Source organism: Amblyomma americanum, chromosome 1 (assembly GCF_052857255.1).
Source record: "Amblyomma americanum isolate KBUSLIRL-KWMA chromosome 1, ASM5285725v1, whole genome shotgun sequence".
In the NCBI taxonomy this organism is placed as follows: domain Eukaryota; kingdom Metazoa; phylum Arthropoda; class Arachnida; order Ixodida; family Ixodidae; genus Amblyomma; species Amblyomma americanum.
Genome location: NC_135497.1, coordinates 533,206,940 through 533,227,068, shown reverse-complemented (window position 1 = coordinate 533,227,068; position 20,129 = coordinate 533,206,940). Strand labels below are relative to the sequence as shown.

The following is a 20,129-nucleotide window of genomic DNA, read 5'->3' as shown; positions in this document are numbered from 1 at the left end:
CCTCGCTAATCCAGTCTTTCTTGTTTGTGGGGTTCAACCCGTCCGAGTCGTCCGTGTCCTCCCGTCAACACCTACGCTGCCTACGCCTCGTCGGGCCTCGCTAACACCGCGAGCGATTCGTCGTCCTTTGATGGCATCGCGCAAGCGCAAGGCGCTTTCCCTCGAGGAAAAGCTGGATGTTCTCAACATAGTCGACAGGCAGCCAGCGCGGAAAAGAGTCGACATCGCCAAGGATCTTGGTCTGCCACCCTCGACGCTTAACAGCATAGTCTCGAAGCGTGCCGAGATACAAGGGAATGCTGCGCTCTTCGACCCGAAAGCTAAGCAGGCTCGTGGCGCCAAGTATGGAAACCTCGACGAGTCGCTTCTTACTTGGTTTAAACAAGCTCGCGCTGCCGGTGTTAACTTCGACGGCAGCATTTTGCGCGAGAAGGCGATGGAAATAGCCGACCGACTGGGCATCAGTGACTTTGCGGCGTCAAATGGCTGGATCGAACGTTTCCGGAAGAGGCACGGCATCGCGTATAAGACGGTATCCGGGGAAGCAGCAAGTGTAAACTTGGAAACAGTCGACGATTGGAAGGCCACACTATCTGCCATAATTGAGGGGTATGAGCCTCTTAACAGTTACAATGCCGATGAAACGGGTCTTTTCTTTCGTGTGCAGCCATCCAAGTCGTTAAGCCTGAAGGGCGAAGCATGCCACGGAGGCAAATGCAGCAAAGAACGATTGACGGTGCTCCTTTGCTGCAACATGGATGACTCGGAGAAGCTGAAGCCATGGGTAATTGGAAAATACCGAAACCCACGGTGCTTAAAGAACATTCGCCTGCTGCCATGTCACTATAGAAACAACAGTCGTGCATGGATGACGGGTTCTTTGTTCGAGGAATTTCTTCGTTACTTCGACAACAAGATGGGCTCCCAGTGCAGGAGTGTTGTCCTTTTTCTGGACAATTGTGCTGCCCACCCGAGAGATCCGTCGTTTCTTCGGAACGTTAAGTTTGTTTTTTTTCCTGCAAACACTACAAGCCACTTGCAGCCGTTGGATGCCGGCGTCATAAAGAACTTAAAGCACTCGTACAGGAAGTCCATCGTAAAGCGCTGTCTGGCGCGTATTGATCGCGGACAGCAGCCTACGGTCGTTTCAATACTGGACGCTATGCACTACGTCGCTTCAGCGTGGACTGCAGTGAGCGCGTCAACTGCACAGCACTGCTTCGCGCGGTGTGGCTTTCGCATGGACGGCGGAGAGGAAACTGCCACGGAAGCTGAAGAGACGGAAGCAGCCTCTCATGATCAAGAGCTGAGTGAAGCTTTGAATGCGCTGGGTGCCACGGGAGTCACGTATGATGACTACGTCGCCGTGGATGCTGCTGTCGTGACGTCCGAGTGTCAGAGTATCGCCGAGACCGTTGCAGACTCGGTCGCGAGTGAAGCCTCAGACTGTGATGACGACGAGGAGCACGAGCCGCATGATTCCGGGGAGTTTGCGGACCCGAGCTTTGGAGAAGCCGTCGCGGCTCTGGACCTCCTCCGCAGGTACGTCGCACCTCAAAGCGACGCTGAGAGCAATGCGGCTTTCCAGGTCATCGAGAAACGCGTGGTGTTTTCCAGTGAGCGGAAAAAACGGCAATTGACCATTCTCGATTTTTTTAAGACCTAAGCTCACTTGATGTTGAAATAAATTGTTTCAAGGCAAAGCTGCACTGTTTCCATTAATTTTCGGACCTTTCCTCACTGTTGCGTTTTCCCGGCTGTTACGTTTTTTTTTCGCGGTCCGGTGAAAAACGTATGAACGGGGTTCCACTGTATTCAAGAAAATGAAGCTGCATTCACAGGGCGGTTTGCAAGAGCGCTACCATTGAAGACCTAAGCCTCCTCATATTTTCGCACACAAGGCGAATTTCCTCCTTTAAATACCGCGCTCTTACCACAGTAGAATCTCGTTACAACAAACTTCACGGGACCGCCGAATCGAATTTGTTATTTTGAAATATCGTAGTACTGGAAAACCATTATTTTCATGTCAGTAATACATCACAAGAACTAAAATTACGTACCTTTGCAGCAGATTTACGTGTTGGTAAGTAAATAATAAACGATAACGCTGGGCACAGTTTAACTACAATTTATTGCTTGAAGAAGTCTGTTATCTTCTTCTGGCGAGTAGACGACAAGCGCTGCAGGACGAACACCTCCACATCCTCGACCTTCCTGTGCACGTCATCGGGGACATCTTTGCAGCGCCCGAGGAATGATCGGGTCTTCTCTAGAAAGACTAGGACATCCGAGCCGGAAACAATCTCTTCCTCTTCGTGCGCTGATCCAGTGTCGGCATCGTCTTCGTCGCTGCTACATTCTTCTTGCTCATGCACTTGATTCACGATGTCTTCGGTGGTGAGCTCCGCGGATGTAGCCGCCGTGCTGTCACTGGCCACATAATTCGAAAGTCGCTGTCCACGGTAGTTGCCCAGCCGCAGACGTTTTCATGAGGGAGCCAGCTGCGACTCTCAATGTAGTTTTATGATCTTGCCCCAATCTTTGAGCATGGTTGTTATTGTTGACGGCGTTATGTCAAGCTCCCTGCACAAGTCCACTTGCTTTTTTCCAGCATTCAGCTGCGACACAATGTCCACTTTTTCTTTAAGCGAAAACTGGCGTCGCTTCTTTTTAACGCGGGGGCCAGGAGAACTCATTGTCAGCAAAGCTAATGCACAACACAATCACAGCGCCGATAACTTTGCAGGTCGTACCGTTCGCTGTCAACGTGGTGACACTGCGTTCAATAGGCTTACGACTACGGCGCCGTATGCGACCACACGCTGAATGATGGATGGATGATAATGGCCTTACCTTTTGTATCGGGCGGCAGCTTGCGCCGCCTAGCCTATATTCATTCAACGCGACACTCGAGTTGATGTCGATGCCGCTGGGGCTGTATCCGTTGCAATGGGTTCCCCAGCGCGTAGCTGCTGCTTCGGATGATGATGATAGGCGTCATCTTCAGGGATTTGGTAGGAAACTTCGACGAAACTTCGTAATAACGAAGCGTCTTGCAACGATTGCGAGATTAAATTGCATACGTTATTCTGAAATATTCGGTAATCTGAAATTCGTAGTACTGAAAGTTTTTTACATTGAAAATATAGGCATTTTGGCGGGGATTTAAAAAAAATTCGTAAATCTGAAAAATTCGTTAATCTGATATTCGTAGTAACGAGATTTTACTGCATTTTGACCCTCTCAGTCCACTTTGTGGCGCTATATCTTGCACAGCTACAGCGAAATACATTGTAAAAAAAAAGAAGATATGTGCATCACGTCGTTTTTTAGAGGGACGAGTAAATAGCTTTACTTTTTGCATTCTATCTTTACAAATAATCGCAAATTACTCAATTTAGCGATCAGAATGTGTCGATAGATTAATGTAGAAACGGCACAATAATTTTCATCATAGTAGACGAAGAAAAAGTGAAATAAAAAGTCATAGACGAAGAAAAAGTGGCGCGTCCGCAGATGTGGACATGGCGCCTTAATGCCGAAAACATCAAAGTGGCGTTTTCTCCCCATAACGCGTTTTTTTTTTTGTGCATGTATGGTACGAAATAGGCTTACTGCTTACGGGCGTTGAAAACTATGCTTGGAAAAAGAGAACGTTGGATGACTCCAACGCTGAAGCGTTTTCATGAATATAGCCGATGGAGAGGTACCTCCAAAGAAGTGTGGCCGACCGAGCAATGAAGGCCCGCAAATGGTCGCGAACAATCGCCACTTAGCTGAGCCTCTGCCGACAAACACAGCGCGCTATGACCAGTGCTTAAAGACAGGGAGGTCTAGGAGGGGCTTAGGCCTGTGCTTGATTGTGCAATGCATGAATCCGAATGAAGCAACCATTTTCAGTGACGGTCACAACATTTTTTTCTCTTATCGTTCTGAAAATTTCGCTGCGATGGTTTTCGCAAGAATCATTGCATTTTGTATGATACCCGAGACGGAGAAAAAGACAAATTGGCAGCACTACACAAGGGGGGATGAAAAAGGGGAACCCGTGCCCTCACACCATGGTCAGTTCAGATCTGGTCGCTCAGCTAAAAGGCTACAAAACAATCGGCACATTGGTAGAGTGAGGGGACATTTTGACCTGAAACAAACAGACCTTTAAAATGATTTTTCATTTTGGAAAAAAACCAAGTGTAAAACACGCCGCAAGATGCTATCTCTCTCTCCCTTTCCAACTGTGCTCAGATAGCTCGGGACCCCTTCGATGCACCTGGACTTGAAGCATTACTTACGATGGAAGCAACCATTGGCCACAACTTCTGAACAGGTTAATTACGCAACGGTGCCAGCGTGAAGGCTGCACATCTGCACACGTTTGGTGCTCGAAATACTAAATTTTCCTCTGCCTGTCGTCACAGAATGAATGCTTTTATCTGTTTTATAAGTCATGAATTACAGATTAATTTCCTGAAACGTATATTCTCACACCTAAACATTTAATGATGTCTAACGATCAGTTAGAAAACGCAAGCAAATGTAGCAGTGTTTACGTTCATGTATCAGGTTTAAGGCGCCATGTCCACAAATGTGGACGCAAATAAAATATGCTTAAATCTTAATATTTTTGCATAAATTTTTGCACATCACTTCTGCTTAGTCTACTGATCATCATTTATGCAAGTATTTTCCTTTCAAAAGATTAAATTGGCGCCTGAAGGGGATATGCGGGTTTCACCACATCAATCCTTTATTTATCAATGGTGCATGCTGAGCTTAAAGGGCAACTGCACCACTTTGCAAAAGTTTCGGATATTCAAGGATTCAAATCTGTATAGGCTGTAGGTAAGGCATGGCAAGTTTTTTGCGCCAACATTTAAATGTTGACGTATCTACAATTAAAGCTTAGGCTTCTCCTCACAGCACCAGAGGTGTGCGGAGAAGCTCGATGTGACGTCACAGACTGTAAGATTTCAAACTTCTGTTGCCACGAACCATGCTCTGCCGTGCATCGTCGGATGCTGCCATACAATGCTAGGTGGGCTTTGCGTTCGGTGTGACGTCGTCGTGCACCCCCGCTTGGCGTTTTGCGCTGCGGAGAACATTGAAGGCCGTTGCGATTTAAATGGTGATTAAAAATGCTCGCTCAAAAGGACTTCTCATGCTTTCCCTGCAAGTTTCACACATTCGACCCCTTTTAGCTCATTGAATTTTAAAACCTCTGCAGTTTCCCTTTAAGGGGGAGGCTACCCTTGAACACCAACTTTTTTTGTTTCTTGATATATCTGAATGAAATTTTCAGGGTAGGCTTACAGCATAACCATTTGAAGAACTACCAAGTTTCATGTAGCTGTGGGCACCGGTTCTCAAGTTACAGGAGTATATCAGTGTGGTTCACATAGGTCGCTTATTCCAGGCCTGGAGAATTTGAAAATAGTGTTGGCACTGTGAAACTCATTGGGGTCATTCCTGGATAAGTGCCCCAGGGCAAGACAGACCCCTTTTTCTAAATTTCCTTGCTGGAAAAGTTTAGCACAGCACTGAATTTTGTGTTGCCAATTAGACCTTCATTAGGCAAATTTTAATTGCTTGTGACAAATTTCAGACACAATAACTTGAAAAAGCGGGCTTGTCTTGCCCTCAGAAATTTATTCAGGTACGGAATAAAAAAAACCCATGGAAATCCTATAAGCAGTTCCCGAGCAGCAGCCAGAATGAGCAGCCACGCCAGGCAAAAAATACATTCTGAGAAAACAGCCCTCAAAGGTCGCGAGAACACCAGCTTTCTTGTTTCTTGAGATATCTGAATGAAATTTTTAGGGTGGGCTCAGAACACAAACATTTGAAGAAATACCTTTTCATGAAGCTGTGCACACTGGTTCTAAAGTTACGGGAGTATATCAAAATGGTTCACATAGGTCCCTTATTCCAGGCCTGGAGAATTTGAAAACAGCGCTGTCACTGTGAAATTCATTATGGTTATTGCTAGATAGGTACTGCAGGGCAAGACAAGGCCCCTTTGCTGAATTTCCTTGCTGAAAAATTTTACCGCAGCACTGAATTTAGTGTCACTAATTAGACCTTCATTAGGCAAATTTTAATTGCTTATGACAAATTTCAGATACATTAACTTGAAAAAGTGGGCTTGTCTTGCCCTCAGAAATTTATTCAGGTACGAAATAAAAAAAAAACCCATGGAAATCCGATAAGTGGTTCCCGAAATGCAGTCAGAATGAGCAGTCACACCAGGAAAAAAGTAATTTCTAAACATGGCCCTCGAGAAAGTTTAAAACCTTTTCCTAGGTCTAAAATGACCCTGCAGAATAGCTGGTGGTGTCCTTGCGCACTTTTTTCCTTTGCCGCCTCTCATTCTTCACCTGATTCCTTTTCTCGGCCTTGTCCATGCGCAGGGCATCTTTTTCTGCAGCTCGCTGGATGGCTAGGTGGCCAGGTGAGAGTCCCACTGACTCCGAGATTTCTTTGGTGGCCCTTTGACATCCAGCATTATAGCTCATCACTGCTTCATGCAGTACTGTCTGCACAGCAAAGACGCGTGCTGCTCCTTTGGCGTCAGGGACCATAGGACAGAGTGGAAAGACTCGGACGCATTTTGCGTCTTTGCACCCAGGCAGCGTTGCAGAAGAGAAGCCTGCGAGTGGCGCTGGTAAACAGGCAGCATAGCCTCAGTAACGTAGCCTGGAAGGCTGTACTTGTGCTTTGGCTGTGGTGAATCACTTGCCTCGGCAACCTTATGACGGCACCACGAGTTGGCACCCTCTGGGCAGAAGTCATGGCGAGGCTTCTCTTCAGTTGATGTGACATGGTAGTACGATTCCATCACTACACGCTGCATTGCAGCCACATCGTTGGAGTTGTTTCTCAGGGCCCAGCCATAATAGTCTGTCAGTTTATCTATGAGAGCCTTTGTCAGCCTACCCTTCACTCCCAGTGACTTTTCACTTTTTTGCACAAGGTTCCGCAGTGCCGTGCCCATCCTCTTTTGGACATGGTTGAGGCACTCTTCTTTAACAATGGGGACTAGTCCGTAGACGTTCTCTTCCACAAGGGCTGAGAAGGTGGCGCTGTCTCCATCAGAAACAAGCGTTGTGTAACGCAGGTTGTGCTTTGAGACTGAACGGTTGAAAAGAATCAAAGCTGCTTCTACTTCCATCCTCCCGGATTTAGCATCAGTGTTTTTCTGGAAAACATGACGCTCATGCCAGCTTGAGTAACCTGCTTCTCCAGGTTGTGGTCCTACTTGACAACCAAGGCACTGGTTAGACAGAACCACAGCATCCATGATGAGGCCTGTATGGTACTCAATCACCGCCCCAACTCCAATGTGGGATGTGTGGCCACGCTTATGCCAAGTTCCATCATATGCTACAGTGATGTCTCTGCAAAAGCTTGGGTCCATCTCCTTGTAGACCTCCTTCACTGCAGCAGCTGATTCGGCGTAGAACTTGTGCATGCACTGGATCTCTCTGTCCCTGAATGTCTTCTTCAGGTGCTTCTGGAATGTGCTATGATGAAGCCCTCTTTGAGATACATTCATCGTTGCCCAGAAGTCGTTGTGAGCTGTCTGGCCCTTGCCAATCTGCTTCATTGCCATAACGGCTCATATGTTCTCTTCAAAGGCCATTGCTTCATTCTGGCGTTGGGAGTTCCATGAGCTTGCAACCATCCCACAATGTGGGCACATCAGTTCAAGCTTTGTTGCCAGTCCAAGCTGGGTGCCTTCTTGAACGGTCAACCCGGGCGCAAGGCAATGCTTGCACAAGGTGCTAGAGAGCAGGTCGCTTAGGGTATCCATTTGCACAAGGCAAAGTTTCGCACCTTCACTTGTAGCGGGGGCAGATCTGGGATCGGGCGTCATCGCTTCAAACTTCCGTTGTGTCGCTGGCATGGCTGGCGCCAAGTCTTTCTTGAACAACAGCACGTTGTGCACCACTGCCTCGATCTCCTCGCGCGTCAGGAAATGCGTTTCCAAGTGAACGGCGCGCGACGTCGCGCTTCGGGGTAGATTCCAGACCGGAGCTGGAGGCCGCAATCGCCAAGGTTGAAGAGTTCGGTACAGAAGGCGTGCCCGAAGCAACGCTTTCTTGCACCGAAGAAGCTGCTGGTACGTCGCTGAAAGCGGCGACGCAATCACTGTCTGGTAGCGATGTAGCAGAAGCTATGCGGCTGGAAGCATCGACACAGTGGCTGTTGGTGGCACGCTTCGCCGCACGAATCAACTTCATAGCACGCTTCTGCGCACCAAACGCGTGTAGCGTCTTTCGCTTTGTTGGACGCATCGTGACTGACCGTGCAACAGTCTGCAGGAAACTGTTCGGACGGCACGGCGAGATATCGTAAAGACGGTGACAACAGCGAACACAAACCTGGCGAAATGTGAAGAGAGCGTACAAACCACAAAGACCGCCAACAACGAGAAAAGGAAAGAGCCATGGCGGCCAGTGCAGACGATGCGCCGGCCGCCGCCGAAAGGGGACCGCCTCGTCAGCGCGTGCAGCAGCCAATAGCGGCCGCGCGATCCCCCGCGTTCTCGAGGAGCGCGCCCTTCGCCCAATCACAGCCTCGCATTTCAAACGCGGGAAGCTCGAAAGGCGCTTTGAGGGCCCCAATCACAAGCGAGCCACGCTTCCACCATGCTGCCACCGCAGTCGTCGGAGGAGGCAAAAAAAAGAGCAAGAATTCACGAACAAAACAAAACCAAGATGGCGGCGCTCGGTTCGCTGGCTGAGAAACGGCATGCGCTCGAAGTTGGGGTATTTTCGGCGCTTTCTCGCAGCTCAGCGGCTGCCGCGGCTTGTTCGATATTTAATTTGAAGTACTTTCACGACGAATTAGGCGTTGATATTTGCAGAACAGGTAGTTTATGACACAAACTGTCAGAATATTCACTTTTCCAAAAATCGACTTTTTCGCGATTTTTCGGTTTTCAAGGGCCGCGTCCCCCCCCTTAACGTTATACTTGGCAACTCAAGAGTTTAAAGCGACGAACTGTGAATAAACATGCCAGTGGACCTTTCTATACCAAAATGTCGGGCGCATCTGCTTGGAGCACCGTGCAGCGTTACTTATGTGTGTCGTTGATGTCCGCTCTAGCTTGCACTGCAGTGAAGAGCAAGCCGCATGCAACACCAGGGCAGAACGAAAGGACTCAACTTAAAAAGCTTCTTTCTTTCTTAAAAAAAAAAAAATGTTCCGATCAAACTTTCAGAAATAAATGCCGTTCAAGGTTACTGTGCAACTTAGTGTCATTTTTTATTTACTAGGACCGCCTTGCTGTGCAATGAATGGCTGGATATGCCTAAAAAAAGCAGATCTTTTGGAAACTGAATTTTTTTGTCTGACAGGGCTTAGGTTTTATGACTTCTGAATTATTTTTGTCGGTGTCTTTGCCTTCTGGGCAGCTTAGAAAAATAGTTGGAATGACTACTGTGGGAATATAAAATTTGATAAACAGTTTCACAATTAATTCATTATTTTTATAACCTCTTTCATGTTTTATATTTAGAAAAAAATAGAACAAATTCTTGGATATGAAAATGCGATGTCTTTTGTTTATATGACAAAGGTTTCATAGTAATGTGTGAACAGTTCGTTTTACAAATTTTTTTTGTGAAATTAGGTTTTGCTACTGCTTGCAAACGTAAGATGGCAGCTGCAACATGAAACAAATTTTCCCGCCAAAAACAAGCTGGGATAATAATTGTCATAGTAATGAAGTAAGCCATGTTTTTTTTTAAGCAAGATGGTTGAGCGCAAAGACTGGATCAGTTGTCATGGAATGACACTGCAGTAGTGCACCGCACGTCATCCATGCACATCAGTGTGACATGCCTTACACATGTAATAAGGTTTCATGTGCGATCCAATGTGTTTGCTTTTTTTTTTTTGAAGCATTGCGTTGTCCACAGTCAACGCTGTATACACTGGTTAGTTCTGTACTGGTTGCCGCATGCTTCACCAACTTTGGGAACGTAAAGAGTGAAAAAGAAAAATAGCAATTATGATCCCACTTAATGACTTATTACCAGACACTAACTTTAAGATATGGAAACAACACCCATAAAAACTAGCAGCTTAGTAGAAAAACCAGGCTTTCTCGGAACCCAATCCCACTAACCTTATTGACTGCAAGGAAATTTTTTGCACCCTCAAGATATCGCCAATGTGCCTTTAACTTTAGTTTCACTGCAAATGCTTCGATCACTCACCCTTGCTCTTCAAATCACACCCACTACCCACCTTTCTTCTTTCTGTGCCCAACTTCACCAAAGGAAGTATCTCAGGTTTTTTAACAAACTAAAAAATACGGGTCAAGGGTTAGACGGAATAATTCCTACCAAAATCAAACTTATTGCTGACGACATTTCACCTGTACTACTGCAGTAATTAACACTAAAGTAGACTCGTTAATTCAAACTTCAAGGGACCAGAGATTTTTGTTTGAATTTTTAGAAGTGCACCTTGGTCTGGTCCCAGACTATTGCTTTATGGACATCTGTCTTTCTCCTCTTCATACCGTGTTCCCACAGAAACGACCGTCGCGATTGCTAGCGCGCCGTTTTTGTTTTTGTTCTTGGTGATAGTGGTGGTCGTAGTGGTGGTGGTGCTTTGCCTCCTTGCACTACGGCACTGCAGAGAAGCCACTACGGCGGCTGACTGCCGCAAAAATGTTTGCACATGTGCGGTTGGTCAATATAAGACTATAATTTGTCAAAATTTTAAACGAAGTAGCTGGGAAATCGAATTTTCCGGGAACGTATTAGTCAGGAAAAATATAGTGTAACCCTAAGGGACATTTTTAATGTCCGAGAATTTGAGCATACAGACCGGGAACGTATCAAGGAGGTTTTACTGTATTGTTTTTTTTTTGTTTTACGGGGGTTTAACGCCCCAAGGCAACTCAGGCCATTCAGTTTGCATGGCACTGCAAGCCTGACATATCCGACCTCGGCCATCACTTTTTCATATGCCAGGAGTGCTGGAGGAAGCCAAAAAGTTTGAATTAAGCTAATTTAAGAGAATCCGTGGTACAAATTAAGTGGCTTTAAAATGCATTGAAAATATAGCCCGCAATTAAAATGTTTGAATTAACTGAAATTTTGAATTATCAGAGTATACCTACAGCGCCCCCACTGGGGCATTGTTGTAGGGGGGAAACATCGTAAAAGCAACAGATGAAATACAGTAATTGAGGCAAATGATGCAATATACTGAGAAAAACCATGGATATGGGAGGAAAGGCAAAAATGAAAAGAATGTTGCAGAAAAACAAACACGCCCGCCACAGACGCAGAGAAAATGGCATTCATAATACAGCACTGTTTTAGCAACACTAAACTAGAACACAATGCACTAGGATAAGAAATATTGCTACACTGATATTAACAGTGATACTAACAGTCATTTTAACTTAATAAAATCATATTAACAGGTGGTTTTTCAAAGGGTTGTTAAAAGATGCGGGAGGGAAAGCAGCAATTTGTGCAGGCAGACTGTTTCAATCATGTATTGTTCGTGGGAAAAAAACTATATTCAATGTGTTAATTCGGGAATTGTACTCGCGCACATTTAGTGGGTGGTCGGTGCGGGTGGAAATGTAACTTGGCTCATGCATGTATTTCTCTTTTGGAATACCAGTTTTGCCATTATGCACATTATAAAAGAAAGTCTCAAATATTTTCTCCTTTTTTGCAATTAACGGCCACCCCAACTTGTGCAAACCAGAAGAGCTTTTTTCGAAATTAAAATCACCAGAGACAAGCCTAGCAGCCCGTTTTCGGACACTCTCCAGTTCCTCAATATTCTGTTTTGTATGCGGGTCCCAAGCGGTGCAAGGGTATTCAAGTGCAGGGCGTACATTGGACATGAATAACGTCTCCTTGAGTGGAATTGCCGCTGTCCCATAAAGGTTTAACCTAATCCGCGACTGATAGATTGCAGGTTGTTCAATCTGGTGCCACATATTCTAACGCAAAGCTAATTGATCATGGCGTACCACAGGGATCCATTCCAGGGCCCCTCCTTTTCCTTGTGTGCATTAATGATTTGCCAAAATATTTTTACTAGTGTAATTTCATTCGTTGTGCCAAATGCACTACCAATTTATCCTATAATAGTAAGATATTTACACTAAGCACGAACTTAAAAGCTGACTTCTGGAATATTAATATTTGGTGCCAAAATAACCATTTGCAAATTAATCCAAAGAAAATAACCTTTATGGTGTTTCATTCCCGCACCAAGGAAGGCATTCCAGTGCCCCGGATATATTTTAGCACCCATACTATTTACCCATCTGACTTCACCACGTTTCTTGGTACCATTTTGATAGTCATTTAAAATTTGATAAGCACACTAAACTCATTAGGTCAGAAACTGCTTTTGATGTTCACGTGATAATTATAGCCTGCCATATTTCCTTCATTGCTACTATCCTTCGTACGTTGTATTTTTCTTTCATACATAGCCACCATACGTATTGCATATCATCTAGTTGGGGCACCACTAGTAACACTTATCATGTATCCGCCACCTTCAAAATCAAGCGCTCCGTTTAATTACTTTCAGCCATTTCCAAGTAGTCATCCTCGATACTTGCTACAGTTAAACCTGGATATAACGAAGTTGAAAAAATCTCCCGATTTTTCGTTACATGCAGGTTTTCGTTACATGCAGGTTTCGCGTGAAGGCTCGTCAATTGTTTTTATGACGTGACACGACTGTTCTTACGTCGCCGCGCACGTGGAAGTGCGTGGCGCGAAACGACTGCACCATGTGTCTGCGCATAGGCGACTTGGTGTAGAGAGAGGAACTCGAGCGAGAGACAGCGGGAATCATCGTGCCTGCGTGCTCTGCCGAAGCGCGATTGGTGGCCCCGAGAGGGACCGTTGAAAAAAAAAGCTTCCAAAGGAGCTTTGAGAGAAGAGGAGAGGCGGCGTTATTTTACACTGAAAAATTGCGTAATTGCTGCCTGCTTCTTCGGCACAAGTGCAGGCAGGACACGCCGCTCCAAAGAAGCTAAATCATGTAGAGCTCCTTCATCGTCGCGCGAGCCGACGAAACGGCGCATAACGTCCATTGCGTTCATCACCTCCTTTGCAGTAGGCACGTCACACGGATCTGCATCGCAAGCACCATCATCACGATCATCTTGCACGCTTTCAGCCAGTGCTGCATCAGTCATTTCCTCTGTAGCCACGGCGGCGTTGTCGGCAAACAAAAAGTCATCCAGTTCAACGTCGTCGGGTACACCACCGTTAGTGCGTAGCTCGTTCCACGCTTCGGCCACATCGGACGGAGTAGAAACGTCTTCCTCGTCATCGGCACCAGCCTGTGCGTTTCTTGCTATTCCGGCCTTTAAAAAGCAATTCCTAATAACTTCTGCCCTGACCTCTTGCCAGGAGGCAGCAAGCATCTCGACTGCTTGATAAATATCAATCTTCATCTCCCGTTCCAGCCGGATGTCGAGAAGAATCTTCTGGATTAGTCGGCGTCGGTAGCAGCATTTAAAACTGTTAATGACCCCTTTGTCAAGGGGTTGTATTAGGGACGTGCAGTTGGCCGGGAAGTAGTGCAGTTCGATGTTCGAGAGCTGCAGGCCTTCGACGTGGTGCGCCGAGCAATTATCCAGCAGTAGGCAAACTTGACGGCCTTGCCGCTTGACGTCCTGGTTAAATTCCGTTAACCATTCTGAAAATATTGGCCGAGTCATCCACGCCTTGGAGTTCGCCACATACTTGACGGGCATACGCTTCGTTCCCTTAAAACACCTGGGACGGGCACTTTTGCCGACAACCAGCGGGACTCGCTTGTCTGTGCCGTCGAGGTTGGCGCACAGCAGAATCGTTATGCGGAGCTTGCTCTGCTTTCCGCCGCGGCAGTCATCGCCTTTTAGTGCTAGCGTGCGGCCCGGAAGCATTTGATAAAATAGAGCTGTCTCGTCGGCATTGTAGACATCGGCCGCCTCGAAGCGACTCAGTATTCCAGGCAGCTTGTCAGCCACCCATGAAGCAGCAGCATCGCTGTCTGCGGAGGCAGATTCGCCGCTGATTACTCTCCCGACGACACCGTGTCGGCTCTTGAATCCCTGCAGCCACCCGTTGCTTGCCTTGAAATCGTCATGGCCCAAGATACACGCAAAGTCCTTTGCCTTCTGTTGCAAAATCGCGCCACTAATGGGCACATTTCTGGCTCGCGTGTCCAAAAACCACGTGAACACTGCCTTGTCCACATCAGCATATGTCGACGTCTTCAGGCTTTTTTTCTTCGAGCTTGTTCCCGACTCCACTGCGTTTCTGATGTTGTGTTCCGCACTCAAAATCGTTGATAGGGTGCTCGCTGGAATGCTGAAACGGGCGGCAATGTCCTTCTTCTTCTCGCCCGCGGCGACTGCATTTAAAATTGCAAGTTTGTCTTCGAAAGACAAAACTTTTCGTTTTCTGGCAGTAGAACTAGCAGAACTCATCATGACCAACCGACGACGCAGTTACAAGCGGAGACGCACGACTACACGCCGACGGCAGGCCTAGCACCTCCAAAACAAGTCAAACGAACCAGCACGAGAGCACAGCTGACACGCACAGACGCAGGACAAACGCAAAATGGCGAATGCAACGCGTCGTCCCGTCGGTCTCGTCCTCCTTTCCCCCCTCTCCTTCCTTCGCCCTGGTAATGAAAGAACCGGCCATCAGCGTTGCTTTTAAAGTGAATTCTTGCGCATAACTGTGTCTAAGCCATTGAAACATATGGAAATCACAAAATAAAAATGCTTTTTTTCAAATCCATACATAAAAAATGCAACAAAAGAAATCAACCGCCGCTACAAACGCCACCTGGTGCCACGCTACACAAGCAAAGCCTGAACAGGCTGCTACGTTGGGCACGGGGCGGCGCTAGCCGCGCGCTAACCGTCGCTATCATCATCATCGCTAAGTTCGCTTGGTCGCGGTGATCCCAGGCGTTCGTGTAGCTGTTGGCTCCATACAATACTAATATTCACTAATATAGTGCATTTATTTGGTCGAATTTTCCTTAAAAGTGCAAAAAGTAATGACTGATCAGCTTTGCGAGTTCGTTACATCAAGGTTAACTGCCGCAACGTTTTCGTTACATCGAGGTCGAAAATACATGGGCTTCAATGGGGGCGGCGTTAGGGAATTCAAAAATTTCGTTAAATCCAGGAATTCGTTACATAGAGGTTCGTTACATCCAGGTTTAACTGTACAATCTAAGCATTCTCCCATTATTATCAGAGCTTCATCTTCAGTGACAATCACACATGGGTTTGCCGAGCAACCAAATCTGCTACGAATGAAAGTGCATGCTAAGTATGGAAAACAAACAGCATACTTTTTAGCCATCTTTGTATGGAATTCATAGCCATCCGAAATAAAATCTGACCATAATTTACGTTCATTTCATCATTCATTTAGGACCTCCTTCAACCCTGGCTTCATCAGCTCACTAGTGCATTTTCCCCCCTCTATGTATCTTCTTTGCCGGTGTTAACATATTAGATAAAGTATTGTATGTGTATCTTACCTCTATTACTTTCATTTTCTACTTTGCTTTGTTCTTGTGCACTTTCTTCTTGCACTTATGTTTTGTTTGCTCGTTAGCATTGTATTATGTTTCCTTGGTTTTCATTCGTCTATTTTTTACATACTCTAATTGCCATGTTGCTTTACCACTAATTTTTCTCTTTTGGAACAGGAGTTCCCACAGACAGTTATTACTTCGCGATCTCCTTCTGTAACACTAAAAGCACCGTATATTGAATGTACCACCCTTGGAAATGAATGGATGAATGCTGCACACTGCAAATAAAGATTCCTTTAAGGATCTCATTACTTTAATTCCACTGTATTCTATCAAGTTTTAATTGACTGTCCACTATACGTTATAAAGCAGTTTGTTTAGTGGCAGCAGCGTTGCAGCGAGTGCAAATGAGATCGAAAAGTCCGGCAGTCAGGTGCAGTGTATTCTAAATACTCATTATTCTTAGGCGTTTTATTTGTGGGGCATAGTGCAGTGCCATGAAAAAGTCCGAGTAGTCTAGCATGTCCAAAAAAAATCTGGTCCGAATTTTCGGTAGGTGACTGCACCTTTTAGAGCAAACTCCCAGAACACATTTCTTGCCGTGACATTTTATTGGCCACTGCCCCATAGCGAAGGCAGCTCTTGAAATTCAGCATCGCTGTTGCTGCACACATGCTATAGGGCAGGCAGGAGTCTTGGCAAAAGAAAGCGCTCTTTTTCTACTAGCAGTATTTCCCAGTTGTATTCGGTATAGCTAGTATGAATGCTGCTGCAATGCTTGAGGCTGCTTTTGTAGACCTAACTGTTGCTTCTTTGCAGTGTGCAGCCTGGTTGCAGTCCTGTTGAGCAGAGGGGAGAGAAGAGACTCGACTACCACCACCAAGGGGAGGAGGGGTGGGAACAGCCGAACATGCAGACACGGGTCTTCTATTGGCGACCTGCGGGCGCAGCCCCTTTTTCTTTGCTCTGTACTCCCGTCGTCAGAGGCCCACTGCTGCTGCTTAACTCTGTTTCTGTTTGCTTTTGGTGCTAGGGATGAAGAAATAAAGGTTTTCTCTTCTTTTCTGTGCCCCCCAAAGAAGAATGGGCGGCTGCTCAAATCTGACCTTGCCCCTTTTCTGTCGTGGTTTAGTCAGACTTGATCACTTTGTCCACTATATAGGCATGAATCTTCATTCCTGCTGTGTACTTGGGCAAGGGGAGAGGTGGGAGAAGCGGCAGTGGAGCATTGTTGTGTGTTATCTGTGCATTGCCTCTGTTAAAACATTCCTCACTTTTGCATGGGAGGCTCCACACAACCTGTTTTCTTTTTTTCATTTTTTTTCTGAGCTGCCGACACGTACTGCATGCTTTATGTGGCAGCCACAGTCATCGCACTCTCTGAAATTGTCGCCACTCTTGCTACTGTGCAGCTTCTTTCGAATCTACCCAGTGACATGAACCTCTGGCTGTGGGTTAGTTTTCTTTTTTTGCCGTCCACAAACCCACCACTTTCAGGCATTGTAGTTGTAGTCTGAAATGAAATCTAACTGCAAAATTCAAACTGCAAGGCTTTCTTGCACAGATAACACTTGTTTTCCTGATAATGTTGCGATTTGCCTGTCCAATGTTGCCCGGCAGCTCTGGTTTTCAGGGATGTTTGGAAAGTGGGGAAAGACGAGAGACAGACAGAGCTGGCTACATGCTTTCGGAGATTTCTCTACTGGGCTTTATTTTTCGACGAGAGTGTGTGCTGGCCGGTTGAGGTCGAGGAACTATTCTTCCCCCAAGTCACTTGTGTGCTGCTTTTGCGTGTATGTGTGAGTGATTCATTTTGATTGTACATTAAACAAAATGGGGATAGAAAGGCTTCTCGCTCTGTAGTCCATTGTTGGTTGCAGAGTCCTGTTCACAGCCACTTGATGTCGTGTGGTTATTCGGGATGTGATAGTCTTATGCCTTTTTTTTCCCCTTCCAAGTATTATGGTACCTCTTTGTGTTGCAAAGAACAGAGTTTTAATGCGCCAGATGCTACCGTTAGCTTGGCTTTTGTTTTGTATAGAACTCGTGGCTGTAAACAAAGCGTGCCCATTTTGTCTTGCTGTGTTCACAGCTGTGGTGATTACTTGCAGGCCTGGGAGCTGCAGACAGATGCGGCTGTGTGTGTGTAACCTGTGCAGCACTCCTGTGACCCTAGTATTGTACGTAGGCAGTTCGGCGAGTTTAATTTTTTTTCCCCTTGAGAAGGTTGCCGGCACCAGAATGAAAAAAAAACTCCGACTTCAATTTTTAAGCAGGTTTCTACTTTTTTTTCTCTAATGTAATTATATCTTCCACCTACATAGCTGAACACTGGCACACATTGCAGGTGACATTGCTAATAAAAGGATGAATTCATGAAGTGTGTGGCTGCCTCTGCTCTTATTTGCTGGTTTCTGCCATGTTGCATCAACCTGAATGCAGCACTGCTGTTGTTAAGGTGTGCAGAGTGATTGAGCTTTGAGTCTTGTGATAAGACCGTTTGGTTCATTTATGGCATAAGCGGATTTGAGCCTGGTTCTGCTATCCACAGTCGATCCTGGGCACAACATACCCAGATACATCAAATTGCTTTTTTTATTGAACACTGAACATCCCCTTGAAAATCCTATGCACAAGCATAACTCATGTGCAGCAGAACATTCCATATCTGATGGTGCACTATGCTTCTGCGAGTGGTGCTTTAAATTGCGCGCTCGAGATGCTCTCGAGGTGTCCTTGGAACACCTGCTGTAGCGCTAACGCTGTGAACAAGCGGTCTCGTACTCTATGTGGCACCACTATCGTGCGGACCAAGCAGTATTCGGTGCACAGCTTGTCATGTAGCGAGGCTAGCCTGACTGAAGCCTAGCAACAAACCTCGCCCTGCTTACTTCGATGGTGGAGGAGTTGCGGAAGCTTAATGTGCCGTAATTCATTCCTTACTGTGCCTTCGGCCATTGGTCATTATAAGACCGATATTTTAGTCTGCACAAAATTTAGTTGCCAAAAATTAGCACTCCAGGACAAGCTGCGATATCTGGTTTGCTTCTATAACACTTTCTTTAGTTGCAGTTTTGTTTTTTCATTTTCTATGAAACGTTGACCAGATGTAGTCACCACCACTTTGTCGCACACTCCTCAAAGGTGGACGGCTACACCGAGCATGGGATCGAACCCCACACCTTCCACATGCGAGGCGGATGCTCAGACTAGGACACCGCTGCGGTACAAGAACAGAACTCTGAACAAGTGTAATGCGCAGCACATCCCACATCTAACTCCACTTCATGTCCTCGCGCAACTGCTTTCTGTAGTGGCACAGCAGTCATATTGCCTAACTTGAAAGGGCACAGTAAGTGCAGTGTATTATGTACTCGGTTGAAAATCCCAAGAATGATAGCTAAGAGCATGTGCAACATTTTGTATATTTTAATTTTCTTTTAACTTTTGGCTCGGCGCAGCAGTTTTTTGTTTTGCTTGTATTATGTGTTACCAGTATACCTAACCAATAAATTTTAAAAAGTTTTGCACACCAACTCTGCAGTCTTTTTTTTCCCATTCAGAGTTATAATAAGCTAGTTTGATGTATTGCACACTTAAGAAAATTGATTTTAAAATGCTCGATATGTCGTTTTTTGCGCTAAGGAAACTTAATTGCACTGAGAAGTGGCTCTTGTGTGTACTAGTATTAGGGTTAGACCTGCAATGATTGGGGGGACTAGTTCCAAAGCGGTGTCTGCTGTGGCTTCGATAGTCCTTTTCATAGGGTGCCTCTATGGTCAACACCTCTTTCAGGGTGCAGACTCCGCCCTCGACGGTGGCATGTTTGGTCCCCCTCTCTTCACCGGCTGCACTGAGTGCAATTCTGCAAATTTAGTGTTCTGCCAAGACTTCGTTCTACCAGATTGTTGAACCAGTGAATTGGAGTTGTGCTGAATATTTTTTGCAGCCGATCTGCTGAGAAACTGCGCCTTGTCCACAGTCGTTCTCGCGACGGGCGTACCATATTCTGGTGCAATCTGTTGACCCGCATACTCTTCACTTTGATTACTGCTCCAACAATCGGGATTACTTATAACCAGCTGATATTCGCCAAAGGCTGCCAATCGGACAACTTCTCGCTCACTATGAAATCAAGTGCGGGAATTCAATTGCCTCTGATGGCTGCTATAATTATGGTAATAGTGAGGGTGCAAAGTTACATTATAGCTCCAACCCCACAGGAACTTCTGGAATATTAGCCCTCCGCATGCCTTACCTTGTATGCATCGCAGAGTAGTCTGTTGGTTTGGAGCAGTCTCGCTTGACCTACGATTGCCACTTTTTTCTGCACGTTGCTGTCCGGAGCACGGCAAAATAACCACCGTCATTTTATAGTGTGGGCAGAACACCCTCGCACAACAGGAACTTGAAGAAAGGGGCGCGGCCCAATGGAGAAATTGCCCACTTTCGCCTAGCTTTTGCATGTTTCGAGCGTTCCTTGCCGCATTTCTCCCGATTAGAGACGCTTTGTTACTCGTCACAGCCTTTCGTCACGTGCGCAGATTACATAGGCTGTGAAAGCTGAAAGACGA

General features: G+C 46.1%; 1 protein-coding gene and 1 pseudogene across 2 annotated transcripts in view; one reads left to right on the top strand and one right to left on the bottom strand.

The window, feature by feature from the left end:
• Positions 1 to 17,935, top strand: part of Rab14 (RAS oncogene family member Rab14) — a 76,121-nt gene extending 58,186 nt beyond the window's left edge. For both annotated transcript variants that reach the window (XM_077650993.1, XM_077650994.1), the window contains exon 8: positions 16,375 to 17,935. The gene's annotated coding sequence lies outside the window, so the exon portion shown is untranslated. The remainder of the gene's footprint in view (positions 1 to 16,374) is intronic.
• Positions 6,306 to 9,346, bottom strand: LOC144107651 (uncharacterized; annotated as a pseudogene).
• Positions 17,936 to 20,129: the final 2,194 nt, after the last annotated feature.